A 13,677-nucleotide genomic window follows, 5' to 3' on the forward strand; every position below is an offset into this window, starting at 1 on the left:
ATGGATCCTTCCACCCCCTACCGCCAGTCTCAGGTGTTTTCAGAACTGAGAAAACCCCTGGTGCTCAGAAAGGCTCTAGGACTCAGGATTCACAAGAGCTCAGTGACTTCAGTTTGGGGTTCTGGACTCAGGTTCAAAGCTGAGTGGACTCAGGCTTCTGAGGAGCTTGATGGTGTTCAGCAGCTTTGTGAGCTTAGAGCAATTAGCACTATGCAGGGTGTGTTTGTAGCTATACAGGCTTCTGTGCCCAGCCTGAGCTCCTAAACATCATTTGGAAAGATGTTTCTATGGGAAAACTGTGCCTCCAAATTCAACTGGCCCTCTCTCCCATGCACACATTGCTGTGCACGCCATGGTTTTTTAACTCATGAGGAGGAGAAAACTGAAATGATATTGAGCTTAGGTTGGCTTGACATGAATGTCTCCCATATGGCATCATTTTGCACTGAATAATCCAACTTTGGGGAAATTGATGTCAGATTGTTGTGCGCTTGTTCTGTTAATGCCATGGGACAAGAGGATATCCCTGTGGTTGGGCATGTGACCCTCTCTAAATGGAATGAACATTCATGGGGGCAGGCACTTTAGGAAGAGGTCAATCTGACGCCCAAAATATAGAGAAACCAGGGAGGTAAACCTTATACAGGAGGGAAGGAAACACTCATTTCTCTGAATCTGGGAATCCTTTTGGATTAAGAATGATATGTAGAGAGGTAGAAACATTCAGGGAGATGAAGACAAGTGTCTTTAGCCAAGTAGGAGATAGGCAGAGAGCTGATCTAGTACAGCAGTGATCCCCAACCTTTTTGACACAAGTTTCATGGAAGACAATTTTTCCATGGATGGGGTGGGGTATGGTTTCAGGATAAAACTGTTCCACCTCAGATTGTCAAGCATTAGATTCTCATAAGGAGCACACAACGTAGTCCCTCGCATGTGCAGTTCACAATAGGGTTTGTGCTCCTATGAGAATCTAATGTGGCCACTGATCTGACAGGAGGCGGAGCTCAGGCAGTCGTGATCACCTGCCTGCTGCTCACCTCCTGCTGTGCGACCTGGTTCTTAACAGGCTGCAGACTGATAGCATCCGCATCTCAGGGGTTGGAGACCCCTGTAGCAGAGAAACCAACGGTGGGCCTGTGTGTGGCTATCTGTTGTAAATTATTATCTCTAGTGAGCTCCCTTTTAGTATTAGAACTCTAGGCTGCTCATGATAGAACTCAAACCATACTAGCTTAAAGCAAAAATATAATTTATTGGCTCATAGGATTCCAGGAAGTGCCAAACAAACAAACAGGAAAGGCAAGGATGAAGGTAGAAATCAGGAGCATCTGAACCCAAGGACTCGAATGCCTCCAAGGCTCCTGTCTCTTGTTACCACTTCTACCTGCATGATAACTCTCTCTCTCTCTCACCACTGGTGTCTTCATCATGTAGCAGTGAGCATGATCACTGTCAGGTCTTAAATTTTACATCTTACAACCACTGCTGTCGAAGAGACGGCCGGGGTCTTTTTCTTAGCTCAGGGAAGTATTCTTATTGGCCCAGTCAGGATCACTCCACCCCATACAGTCACTCACTTTTTTGTGATCCCCATAGCAGGCATCATGAGTTGAGTTAATTTTATTTACTTAGTATGTCTATTTTGTCTTATTAACTGACAAAAAATTGTTTATATTTATGGGGTACAACATGATGCCTTGATATATGTATACATTGTGGAATGACTAAATCAAGTGAATTCACATATGTATTACTTACATACATTTTTGTGGTGAGAACACTTAAAACTTCGTATGTCTAGTATATGTCTTCCTGACTGGCATGCAAATTTATGAAAGTAGACACATTTCTGACTTGTTCACCACTATATCCCCAGCACCAAAACAATACTTTGCCTGGACATGGTGGCTCACACCTGTAATCCCAACAATTTGGGAGGCCAAGCTAGGAGGATTGCTTGAGGCCAAGGAGTTCAAAACCAACCTGGTCAAAATAGTGAGTCCCCATCTCTACAAAAGAAATTTTTTAAAAAATTAGCTGGACATGGTAGCATGTGCCCATGATCCTAGCTGCTTGGGAGGCTGAGGCAGGAGGATCTCTTGAGCCTGGGAGATCAAAACTGCAGTGAGCCGTGATTACACCGCTGCACTCCAGGCTGGGTGACAGAAGGAGACTCTGTCTCAAAAGAAAAAGAAAAAAAGAAAGACAAGAAAAAAAACAATACTTTAGTACTTAAGAGCTACTCAAGAAATACTTCTAACTCAATATATCAGAAATCCAGTCAAAATCAAGCCATATGTGTCCATTAGCCATTAAAAATCATGTTCTTGAAAAAAAGGGCTATGATAAAGGAGAAAGAAGTAGATTTAAAAAATCTCTATTCCTAATGTAATCCTAATTTATAAATAAGCTTAGCTTTAAAATGCAATATCTCAAATTGGGGGGTAAAATCCACAGGGACTCATCAGACTATAGGGCTACTGCAGACCCTCAGTCCATCCAAAGGTAATGAGGAGGGAAAGCAAAAAAATATAAAATAAAGAGATTTTGTGCCCGTGCCCCATGTAGGGTTGTCAGATAAAATGCAGGATTCATAGTTAATTTTTATTTTCAGATAAACAACAAATACTTTTTTAGTGTAAGTATGTCCCAAATATTACTTACTAAATAATACTAAAATTGTATTTATTGTTTCTCTGAAATTCTAATTTAACTGGGAATCCCATGTTTGTTTTTGCTAACTCTGGCAGCCCTAGTCTCCCTGGTGCCCACACAGGGAGTGCCAGCATGCTGAAGTAGCAGTGTGACACACAGAGTGAGAGCAGAAGACAGGACCTTGGGTTGCTCTGGCTTCAGGCTGACATGGAAGGAATGTTCCAGCTGTTCCTGCATGCTTCCAGCAGAGGAGGCAGATGGTGGCTGAAAGGTGTCCCCAGAGTGGAGGCTGAGGAGTGGGAAGCCCAAGCCAGCTTCTGGGCAACCCATAGCCAGGACTCAGTGGATCTGTTGTGGGTCAGAGCCTGCAGGAGATGGACCTCTTGACACAGGAGATGGACCACCTGATCAAGCCCAGAGAAGTAGCCCTTCATGATGCCAGCTTGGACCCCAGAGCTAACCCCAGCAGCAAGCCAGGAAAGACAATAATCATCTTTGAACAGAGTCCGTGGATCTTCCCCAATTGCTAGGAAGATTTAGATGCCATATTGTGGAGAAGAAGGGAGGCAAATCTTTGAGAAGAGAGAAAGTCACGGTAAGAACTTTAAACCTCAATATTTATGTACCCGTAAGGTACATCTTCCTGCCCTGTAATCAGGAATAGGCCAAAGTGGCCTTTCGGCACAGCTTGACTCAGCAGGTTTGGAGCACAGGCACACAACTCCACATGTTATGTAAGCGTGCCACATGAGGCTTATTAGGCGATCACCCACATGAGCTCGTGCTTGAGCTGGAGCCACTATTGTCTGTAAAAGGTATAATTACCTTGCTGATGCTGCACATACAGCTCACGCCTAGACTTACACCCATGGCTTGCTTGTGCCCACCATTCATGCCCAGGCTTGCTCACACCCAAAGAGATAGTAAAAGCCATGTGGAAACTACGATTCCTGGAGGCTTTTTCCAGCTACCTGCCATTCGTCCATCTACTCCCCTTGGTCCTCAGCTTGGGCTGGAACCTGACACTTGGCATAACATAGCCCCCAAACAGTGTTTCAGGCCAAGTTTGTTATCTTTCTGCCATCAGTGAAAATGCAAAACCAGAGACACGCAAAAACCAATAAAGAAAATGAAGAGCATCACCATCTCTTCATCTAAGCATCCATCTACACATCTGTCAATGGGTACAGAAGTCTTCCTAGGGACAGAACTGATCTTTTAAGATAACACGTTTCTGAGACTTCCTTTGGATATGGAAAGAAAGGCACCCTGCACATGGTCTGAAAAGATAGGATTAAGAGAAGAATTTAAATGTTCTGTGCAACAAAGTAACCGGGATTTTAGAACTTCCTCCCCAGGAGAGATTTGAGAGTCCTGGCTGAGGAGGAGTGATCCATGGATAGGAGCAAGTTTCAGGAATATGATGAGAACTTTAGGCCAAAGGAAGAAGCAGCCTGTGAATATTCCCTTGTTCAAGATGGCCCAGAAATATTTAAGATTGGGCATGTCTAATCTTCCACTGTAACTTGTTCTCTGTTCTGGGCAGGGCTATTATCTGAGGCCTCCTCCATTAACTGCAAGCCCTCAGGGAAATCCACTGAACATAAAATCTTGTGGCAGAGTCACTACAGAACTTATGGCTCAACAGTGAAAGCATGAATTGCCTTCCAGATTGTGCAGTGCACAACTTGCACACTCATACTTGGTGACCCTAACTGGTCTAGAAATGAAGAAACCTTCCTTCCTCAAAGTACATTAGCACAAAATGACCCTCAAGAGGGAGGACAAGGGAGACTAAATTGTATTATTACCTGGATTCAAAAGGAATATGATGCAATAAAATGTGAATACTAATTATCTGTAGGTGCTATAATAGGTGACTTTTATTTTCTTTTTAGTGCTATTGTGCACTCATCTGTGTTAGTCTTGATGTCAGGAAGAATGATTAAGAGTCAAAGAAATGATCACACCCTAGGCAAACAGCAGTAGTTATGGCATAGCTGGTGCCCAGCCTCTCATCTCTGGATGACAGCTGGGGTCTGAGTCAGCTGACATTCCACTTGTCTTGGTGCCTGGCACAGGAATTAGGAGGTCCAAGACTCACCTGAGAGATGCTGGTGCCCATAACAGGGATGATAATGCCGGCAGGGTGGTGGTGTTTGGGAAGGAGGACAAGACTGTGACAGAGGAGAACAGACTTGGCTGCAGAACCCAGCCATATTTTGTGTTTGGGGAGAATGCCGAGACGTGTATTTTACCATAGCAGAGACTGACCAAACTGCTCTAAATTTTAAGCAAAAGTCAGAGAATAAGGAAGTGTTTCCACATTTTTATCTAGTACTTCTCTGGAATTTGCTTTTATTACTCTTTGTAAAAATCGTACATGTCAAAACTACCAGGTGTTTGCATCCTGCAATTTTTAATTTCTAAGGGGCCTTAGAAGCAAGGCAGTTCTACTTCCTCCCTTTACAGATTGCAAACGTGGGCCTCAGAGAGGAGAAGGGCCAGAGCCAGGATTCCATAGAGTCAGGTTCTGCAGAGAAGCAGCACCAAGACAATGTGCATGTATATATATACACCTCTCTCTCTCTTTCTCTCTCTATTTACATATAAAGAGATTCATTTTAAGGAATTGGCTCATGTGATTATGAAGGCTGGCAAGTCCAAAATCTTCGGGGTGGGCTGGCAGGCTGGAGATCTAGGGAAGAGTTGATGCTGTAGTTCAAGTTCAAAGTACATCAGGCTGAAGACCCAGAAAAAAGCCAATGCTATAGCTCAAGCCCGAATGCTGTCTACTGGCAGAATTCCTTCTTACTGGAAGGAGGGTCAGTCTTCTGTTCTATTCAAGCCTTCAACTCATGGCATGAGGTCAACCCCATTAGGAAGGCCAGCCTTCTTTACTCAAAGTCTACCAATCTTAATTTTAATCTCATCCCAAAACACCCTCACACAAATATCTCGAATAATGTTTGACCACACATCTGGGCACCATGGCCCAGCCAAGGTGACACATAAGATTAGAAGTGGAAATTGAATTGAAACCCAAACTTCCTGACTTTCACAAAACTCTGTCCACTTGGTCATGTGACCCCAGTAAGACTCGTGCCATTGAAACAATAAATGCTGGAGTCTTAAAATTTCCAAGGAAGAAGCATGGGGGAGTGAAATGTTATACTTAACAAATGTATTTATATGCTTCAAGTTATTTTCCCCAGCAATATGTCTACATTGACACACTTCAAACCAAGGAAGAAAAATAACATAATTTAGAGAGACCAAATTCAAGACCCCCAGTTCTATGTAACCCCCGAGCATCCCAAGCCTACCATAAAATAACATTAATGAAATATTTGTCAAGACACTTGAGAGCCATGGATATTAGATGCAGAATATTATGAAATACAAAACATTAAGAGGCACGTGCACCAAACAAGCTCATGTCAAGTTCCTCAACTAGTTCTCTTCATGAATCCTGAATGTTGGATGTGATTCCTCATTAGAGAAGAAGCACCGTGATGTCTACATCTTCCACTTCTCTCGTGCTTCGATTTTAGCACTTTGATTTCTACCTCCTGCAGTCTTTTTTTCTCCATTAAAGGAAAAAGAGAGAATGTAAGCTTTGCACTTAACACCTCACGAGAAGCCTATATTAGAGAAAAAGACATTCCCACCTTTACTGCTCTGATCTACTGGAAGAATGTTTTATTAGCTAAAGAAGTAACACTACAACTTTTTAAAATTCCCACCCGATTTCTGCAGTAACATCATTACCATAACAAACTAACTTGAGTTTCAGTTTCACCTTTTTTCACAATTTAGGTAATTCATTTGAAAATCCTAAATGCATTGGGAAATATTTGGAGGCTGCAGCTTTTGGTTAGAATCTAAATACTTATAAGAAAACACAAGCAATTTTACTCTGCTCATCTCACACACATCATCAAGTAGAAGCTATTGCTGAGATGGACTGACCAATAGCTACACAAGGAATCATATTACTTTAGTTCTAGCTTTGTGACAGCCAAAATAATGAGACCTCAGGCTAAAACATCAATCTATCCTGTCCTTAGGACAATGATCTTGAATAGGCAATATATTAGTCATCTTAGGCTGCCATGACAAAAACCATAGACTAGGAAGCTCAAACATTTATTTTTTCACATTCTGGAGGCTAGAAGTCCAAGATCAAGGTACCAGCAAGGTTGGTTTCTGGTGCAGCCTCTTTCCCTTGCAGATAGCTACCTTCTTACTGTGTGTTCACACGGTCTTGTCCTCTGTGCACTTGTGGAGAAAGAAAGAGAGAGAGAGCTCCATGGTTTCTTCCTCTTCTTCTATCAGGACACCAGTCCTATCGGATTAGGGCCCCACCCTTATAACCTGATTTAACCTAATTACCTCCTTAAAGGCCCTCTCTCCAATTGTAATCACATTGGGGGTTAGGGCTTCATCATATGAATTGAGGGACACAATTCAGTCCATAACAGGCAACATCAGCCTACTTAAAATGTATCTTTCTACTATTTAAACTTTGTATGGAAGTTCTTTCTCTTCCTTCCTCTTCTCCTCCTTTTCATTCTCATCTTGTTTTGTTTCCCTGTTCTTTGCCATTTTAATAAGCCTTGTGGGGAGTTAGAAAATGTTTTTCTTTTTTTTCTACTTTAAAAATATGTATTAAATGTTTGAGATTCTTTCTTTAATGAAAAGGGAATGATTCACCATTAATTCAAAAGAATCCAAAACATATTTTTGAAATAGTCCCAATAATTCATTTGCTCTGACCAGATCCAACTCGACATGGCAATAAAAACACAAGTGGGAGGCTGGGCTCGGTGGCTCACACCTGTAACCCCAGCACTTTGGGAGGCCTAGGTGGGTGGATCACCTGAGGTCAGGAGTTCAAGACCAGCCTGACCAACATGGAGAAACCCCGTCCCTACTAAAAATACAAAATTCGCTGGGCCTGGTGGCACATGCCTGTAATCCCAGCTCCTCGGGAGGCTGAGGCAGGAGAATCACTTGAACCCAGGAGGCAGAGGTTGCAGTGAGCTGAGATTGCGACATTGCACTCCAGCCTGGGTAGCAAGAGTGAAAGTTCATCTCAAAAAAAGAACAATAAAAAAAAATACATAAGTGGGAACACATCAGGCCTGATTTCAGGGGAGTTACTTCTTATGTAAATTAACAAAAATTCAGCTATATCAACTTGGAAGTGGGGGAGATATACTTCTTTAGACCATATAGTTCCTAAAAACAAGCCATTCAGCGAATCTGGTATTCAACCAAAGAAATGGCAAAATGTTCTGATAAAGGAGGAAAATTTGACCATGGATGAACTTACCGACAGGCGGCATGAGATACACTAATTTATCTGTGCTTTATTTGATAGACAACTTTAATCTCCAAGCAAGGGTATTTTTGACTCTGTAGTTTTTTTGTCTAATGATCTGTCTTTAAAAACTACCTCCAAACTAAGACTCAATTTAAAATGTATCATGACCAAGTTTAAGGAAGAAAGTGAGATATGTGAGATATGTGCAACTGGCTGGCCCCAAAAAGGTGAATGAAATTTATGTAAGTGGGCTGGGCACAGTGGCTCATGCCTATAATCCCAGCACTTTGAGAGGCGAAGCCAGGATCACTTGAGGTCTAGAGTTCAAGCCCATCCTGGCCAACATAGTGAAATGCTGTCTCTACTGAAAATACAAAAATTACCTGGGTGTGGTGGTGGGTGACATTAATCCCAGCTACTCGGGAGGCTGAGGCAGGAGAATCTCTTGAACCCGGTAGGCAGAGGTTGCAGTGAGCTGACCTCACGCTACTGCACTCTAGCCTGGGTGACAGAGTGAGACTCCATCTCAAAAAAATAAAATAAAATAAAAATAATAAAATAAAATAAAATTAAATTAAATTAAAATAAAATAAAATAAAAATAACTTACCAAAGTGGATGGAAGAAGAGACAGCATTCAGGAGGGAACAGTATAAGCAAAGACATAGAAGCAAGATTGCAGCTTCTATGTCTTGGGCAGGGCTTCTCAAACTGATGTAGGCAGGAATGACCTGGGAAATGCAGATTCTCCTTCCCCCCACAGCTGAATGACTCCTGAGTTTCTGTATGTTAGTAAGCCCCTAGGTAGGACTGTGGCTGCTGTCTGAAAACCTCACTTTGATTACAAAGCACCTAGAAGGAGATCAACTGAAAAGATGTCTGTAGGGAGGTGGCAAGATAAAAAGCAGGGTCCTTTGTGAAGGTCAGGTTAAATAGGGCTTGGAAAACCAACTGAGGAGTTGGACTTGTGATAAGTTATTACTTTTGAAATGATCAGGCAGTGAAGCAACACTAAGTGTTGGCAGGCGAGTGTTAGGAATCTTGACTAGCAGAGCCATACAGGGACCAAGCCGGGGAAAGAACATTTTGAGTTAATTAACACAGAAGGTTGGGAAAATTTGTGTCTGAAGGAGAAAAATTCCACTAAACAGGGCAAATATTTAGAGAGGTAAAAACAGTAGAAGCAGCCCACTTAATGAGATTTCATTGTAACTTTATGTTCAAAGGCCCTAAAATAGGTGGTAATCTATGTCTTAATAAATGTCTCTGTACGATTATAATAATCTCTCTCTTAAGTTTGAAAAAACATTGTATTTATGTATCAGAAATATTAAATTGCTATTCCAGAAAGCACTTCAAAGAAACACACCACAATGGGCAAATATTTATGCATCAACCAAATATTAAAACCCAAAATCTCTCCTAAGGAAAAGACAACATTTACAAAACTAACTATAATGGCAGAGAAAGTTCATGCTACAGATAGACTTTTTATCCAGTGTTCTATGGCAAGAACAACATGGGTAAGAAGAAAAAGGACAAAATTGAAATGCAGATTTTGTCATGATTTTGCCACCAATCACTTGGCAGAACTGCTTTTTAAAAGCTGACCAGTACTTCAAGGTGCATTGTATGAGCCCAGCTCTAGATAAAGATAAACATTCATGCTTCCAGGGACTAGAATCACAAGAGTGACTAGCAAAGTTCATAGGAGCAGAAAGGCCCTGGTGCCAATTAAAAACCATACATCCCATCACAGCAAGGAGGGGAGCTATTGAATAATCGAATATTCTCAAGCCATTCCAAAGGAGAATAAACAGATGATGGCCTGATCCCGCAGAGACTGGATGGAGCTGTGTGCATTAGGCTGCGCTATATTCTCTTCATACTTTGATTAATTATCCAGCTGTGCAACTGTCATTAACAAGGATATCTCTGAATCATGTGGCTCTGACAGTAACCAAATCTGGCTGTTCCTTTCTTTTTTTTTTTTTTTTTTCACATGGGTAAGCACCTTGCTGTTTGGAAGAGAGTTGCATGGTATGTCACTTGCAACAGGCAAATTCTCCTTTCACCACAGACAACAATGGTCTCATTCTTTAAATGGTCTTCCAGGTACTGCCGATAGGCTAGTCACAGAGGTATAACCAGTGAATGAGAGAAATATGCCCTCCTGTAAGTCGATCTTCCACTGGAAGAGGTTGGGAAACACCAGGCTTAAAGTGAGAATGACTGTCATTTTTAAATTATATTTGCTTGCTTATTTTATTTATTTATTTGTGCTAGAAAACACCACCCACATCCCATCATTCCGAAAGGGGCTTGAACGTGTCAGGCTCAGTATGGCATTTCTCTAAAGGCTGTTTTGATCTGCAAAGTACTGAGGACTTAAGCCAAAGAAAATCATTTGAAATGGTAGGAATTCCATCTTTTCCAACCAATCATTGGAGGAAATAAAACATGGGGGTGGAGGATGGTAGGAAGGCTCCTGGAATAATGCCGTGTCAGTAGCTGCCTATGCTACCTGCTCTTGGTAGCTATGACCAAGGTCACCACGTGATCCTGAGTGAGTCACTTAATCTTTCTGTACCCAAGTCTATCCACTGATTAAATCTGGACAATAATGCATATTTTCCACATTTCCAGGGAGGCAGCACAATAATAGGGAAGAGACAGCATGTTCATTAATATTCCATCTGTTCCCTACATTTCCCAGCCCTCTTGCAGTTAACCAGGACCATATGACTGGTTTTAACCAGTGAAATGTGAGCAGAGTGACATGAGTCAATTTCGGGCAAAGGCAATACAGCTTTCACGAATCATTTTCTCTTCTGCTTATGTTCCAGAGTGTGCAACTGTAAGACAGTAGCCCTTCAGCTTGGGTCCCTGAGTCAATGTGTGGAACCAAGACCCTTGTCGGTTTAGCTTATAAATATACCATGAGCCAGAACTAAACCTTTGTTTGGTAGAGACTCCCTTCTCATCTCTACCAGGTGAAATACTATTCATCCTTGAAAGCCAATCTCAAATGCCACCTCCTCAGATATGAATTTCCATTGCACTTTGAACCTCTATATTTAACACTTGCCTTATTTTGCCTACTAATACTGCAAGTCTAAAAAAGCATATCTCAGGCTCTGTGGCCAAATGTACTGAGATTCGATTCTCAGCCCCCGCATACACAAGCTGTTTAACCTTAGACAAATTATTGATCCTTCCTAAATCTCAGTCTTCCCACCTGTAAAATGAAGTTAACAAGAGATATCATGAGATTTAAGTGAGATAACATGTTAAAAACTTGGTAGAGGGTCTGACATGCAATAAAGATTCATTCTGTTATTTTTATAAATTTGTCTTCAATCTTACAAGACTGTAAGAGTCTTATATGTGGAAATGATATGGTCACCTACTTTCTGTCTTTTACAATACCTAGAATATGATCTTACACACAACAGGTATGCAGTAAATGTTTGAGAAATGAATGAACTAAAACTAACTAAATAAATCATGAAATGATAAAAGAAACAAAAATTCTCTGAGAAATAAAAAGGAAGTAGGAGAGAAAGAAAAGAAAAAGGAGAGAAAAAGTTTTTAAAAGCAGGCGATAGGCTGACATTAAGCAAATCATGTTGATCTGAGGAATGTAGGTGGATGTAATCTATGTATATAGGTGATCATTTTTTGAGAGGGTCTCAGGTGCAGAAAATGAAGTAATTCTAACCCTCTTTCAAAACACATGTCATTTTTATTCTCCTGAATTTTATAATGTTTCAATGAAACATTTATATTTTAAAACTCCTCAAGTTTTAAATATATAAGATATTTAGACATAATGGCACTCTAAATTCTTCAGAAGAAATTATCAGGTAACACCAAGACAGTTTTGATATTGCTGAGTAAAGGAAAAATAATAGTAAATAAAAATTTAAAAGGAGGCTTTGGGATATAAGTCAGCTGTTATTACGTTTAAAAATGCCTTTTATGTGTATAAAAGTGTTTCTCTTATTGGAACAACATTTTTCCATCTTCCTGAAACTTTCTTTATAAATTAATCTTCACAAAAGAGTTTTCGTATATATTTAAGCAACAGCGACATCATGTGGTCTCTCTGGTAGACCCTTGGTAGACAAAACTCGTTCATTTGGTAGTCTGCTCGCCCAGATGAATTCCCCAGGGAGATACCGAAAACTTGAGTGCCGCCTTCCCATTGGAATAAATGGGAATAAATTCATTCAAAATGGAATAAATTCATTCAAAAAAAATCCAGTGGATCAATGGTGGATTCCATGCTCAGAATATGTATCCCTACACAATCTTATCTAAAGGATAATCCCATCGCCACTAAGCTCTTAAATCACCAAACACAGCCTATTTGGAGACTAAGGTAGTCACGCAGAAACCTAACCAACTTGTATTTGACAAAACATCATTCAAATATACTAGGGATGAATGTGTTCTATAAGTCTGATTCAGTAATCACGACACATACACAGTGTATGCATGGGCTTTTCCCATAAGCAACCCAGGACCAAGTCAAAACCCCTTGTTGTACACTTCTGTGACCTCTTGTGATTCCTCATAGAACGTATCACACCCACGTGATTGCCAACGCAAGACTCCTTTACTAGGCTAAATGCTCCATGATAGCAGAAGCCTTTTGCTCACCTTCATTTCTGCAGTCTCTGCCTCTCACTAGTTGATGCCCGTCTATTCATTGAACAGATATTTATCGAGCACCTATTGTGCACCCTGCATGGTTGTCGGTGGTGCAGACTTTTCAGTGAACAAAACAAAGTCCTTTCTTTCATGAGGCTTACATTCTAGCTGGAGCCATCAGGTAGTAAACCCCTAAGCTGGAAGCTGGGAGTAAATGCTATGGAGACTAAGGAGTCCTGAGGGTTAGGATGCCACTTTATGTTGGGTGCAAAGGGAGAGCACAGACCCAAAGAAAGTGGGGGAACCAGTTGTGTAGTTAGTAGAAGATGTCTAGAAAAGGGCATGGAACTCAAGGGAAGAGGTGAAAGGAGGAAGAATATACGTCTCACTGGACACGGGAGAAAAACTAGACAAAGAGAATCACTAACTAGCGGTGAAAACTCAGGCTTTCCTTCCCCTCCCCAAACCTCATTTTCTTCATTCTTCAGATTAAATAATGGCTAAAGTCCTAGCCAATTTTAAGATTATCATGAAAATTCAGAGGTTGAAAGCCTTGATGGCACTTGGTGTGTATGTATGAGTGGGGACATGCACATGTGTCGGGTTAATTTCCAAAGCGATTGCAGACATTTATATTTCTTCCAGAGTGATTAGACAAAAATTACTATGTGCTCATTTAAAAGAAATTGATCTAGATTCTGTGTGTTTAGAGGTTGGTTGGTCTCACACTAAGATATGCATTAAATGAGATGTGTCATATTTGCCCAAATACAGTAATCGCTAATTTGGTCATGCACTGCAATTTGGTCATGATAACCATTCAGGTGGAGGTGAGGTGAAAAGTTAGCTACAAGATATCAGCACCTGTTAAGTACATGACATTTCACCACGAAATGAGCTCCCAGTTTGATAATTCCCTAGTTTGATGGTTTTGATTGTATTAGTGAGGCTTAGGTCTAAGGATTCCTGGTAATACAATGACAGACACAAACAATACAATCACAGAGACAGTTTAGAGACTAAATGAGTTCTAGG

At 41.0% G+C, this 13,677-nt stretch overlaps 1 pseudogene; it reads left to right on the plus strand.

Moving 5' to 3' along the window:
- Positions 1–13,677, plus strand: part of LOC116467802 (eukaryotic initiation factor 4A-III-like) — a 96,414-nt pseudogene continuing 82,737 nt past the window's right edge.

The sequence above is a fragment of the Hylobates moloch genome, unplaced genomic scaffold, assembly GCF_009828535.3.
Source record: "Hylobates moloch isolate HMO894 unplaced genomic scaffold, HMol_V3 SCAFFOLD_5, whole genome shotgun sequence".
Lineage (NCBI taxonomy): Eukaryota > Metazoa > Chordata > Mammalia > Primates > Hylobatidae > Hylobates > Hylobates moloch.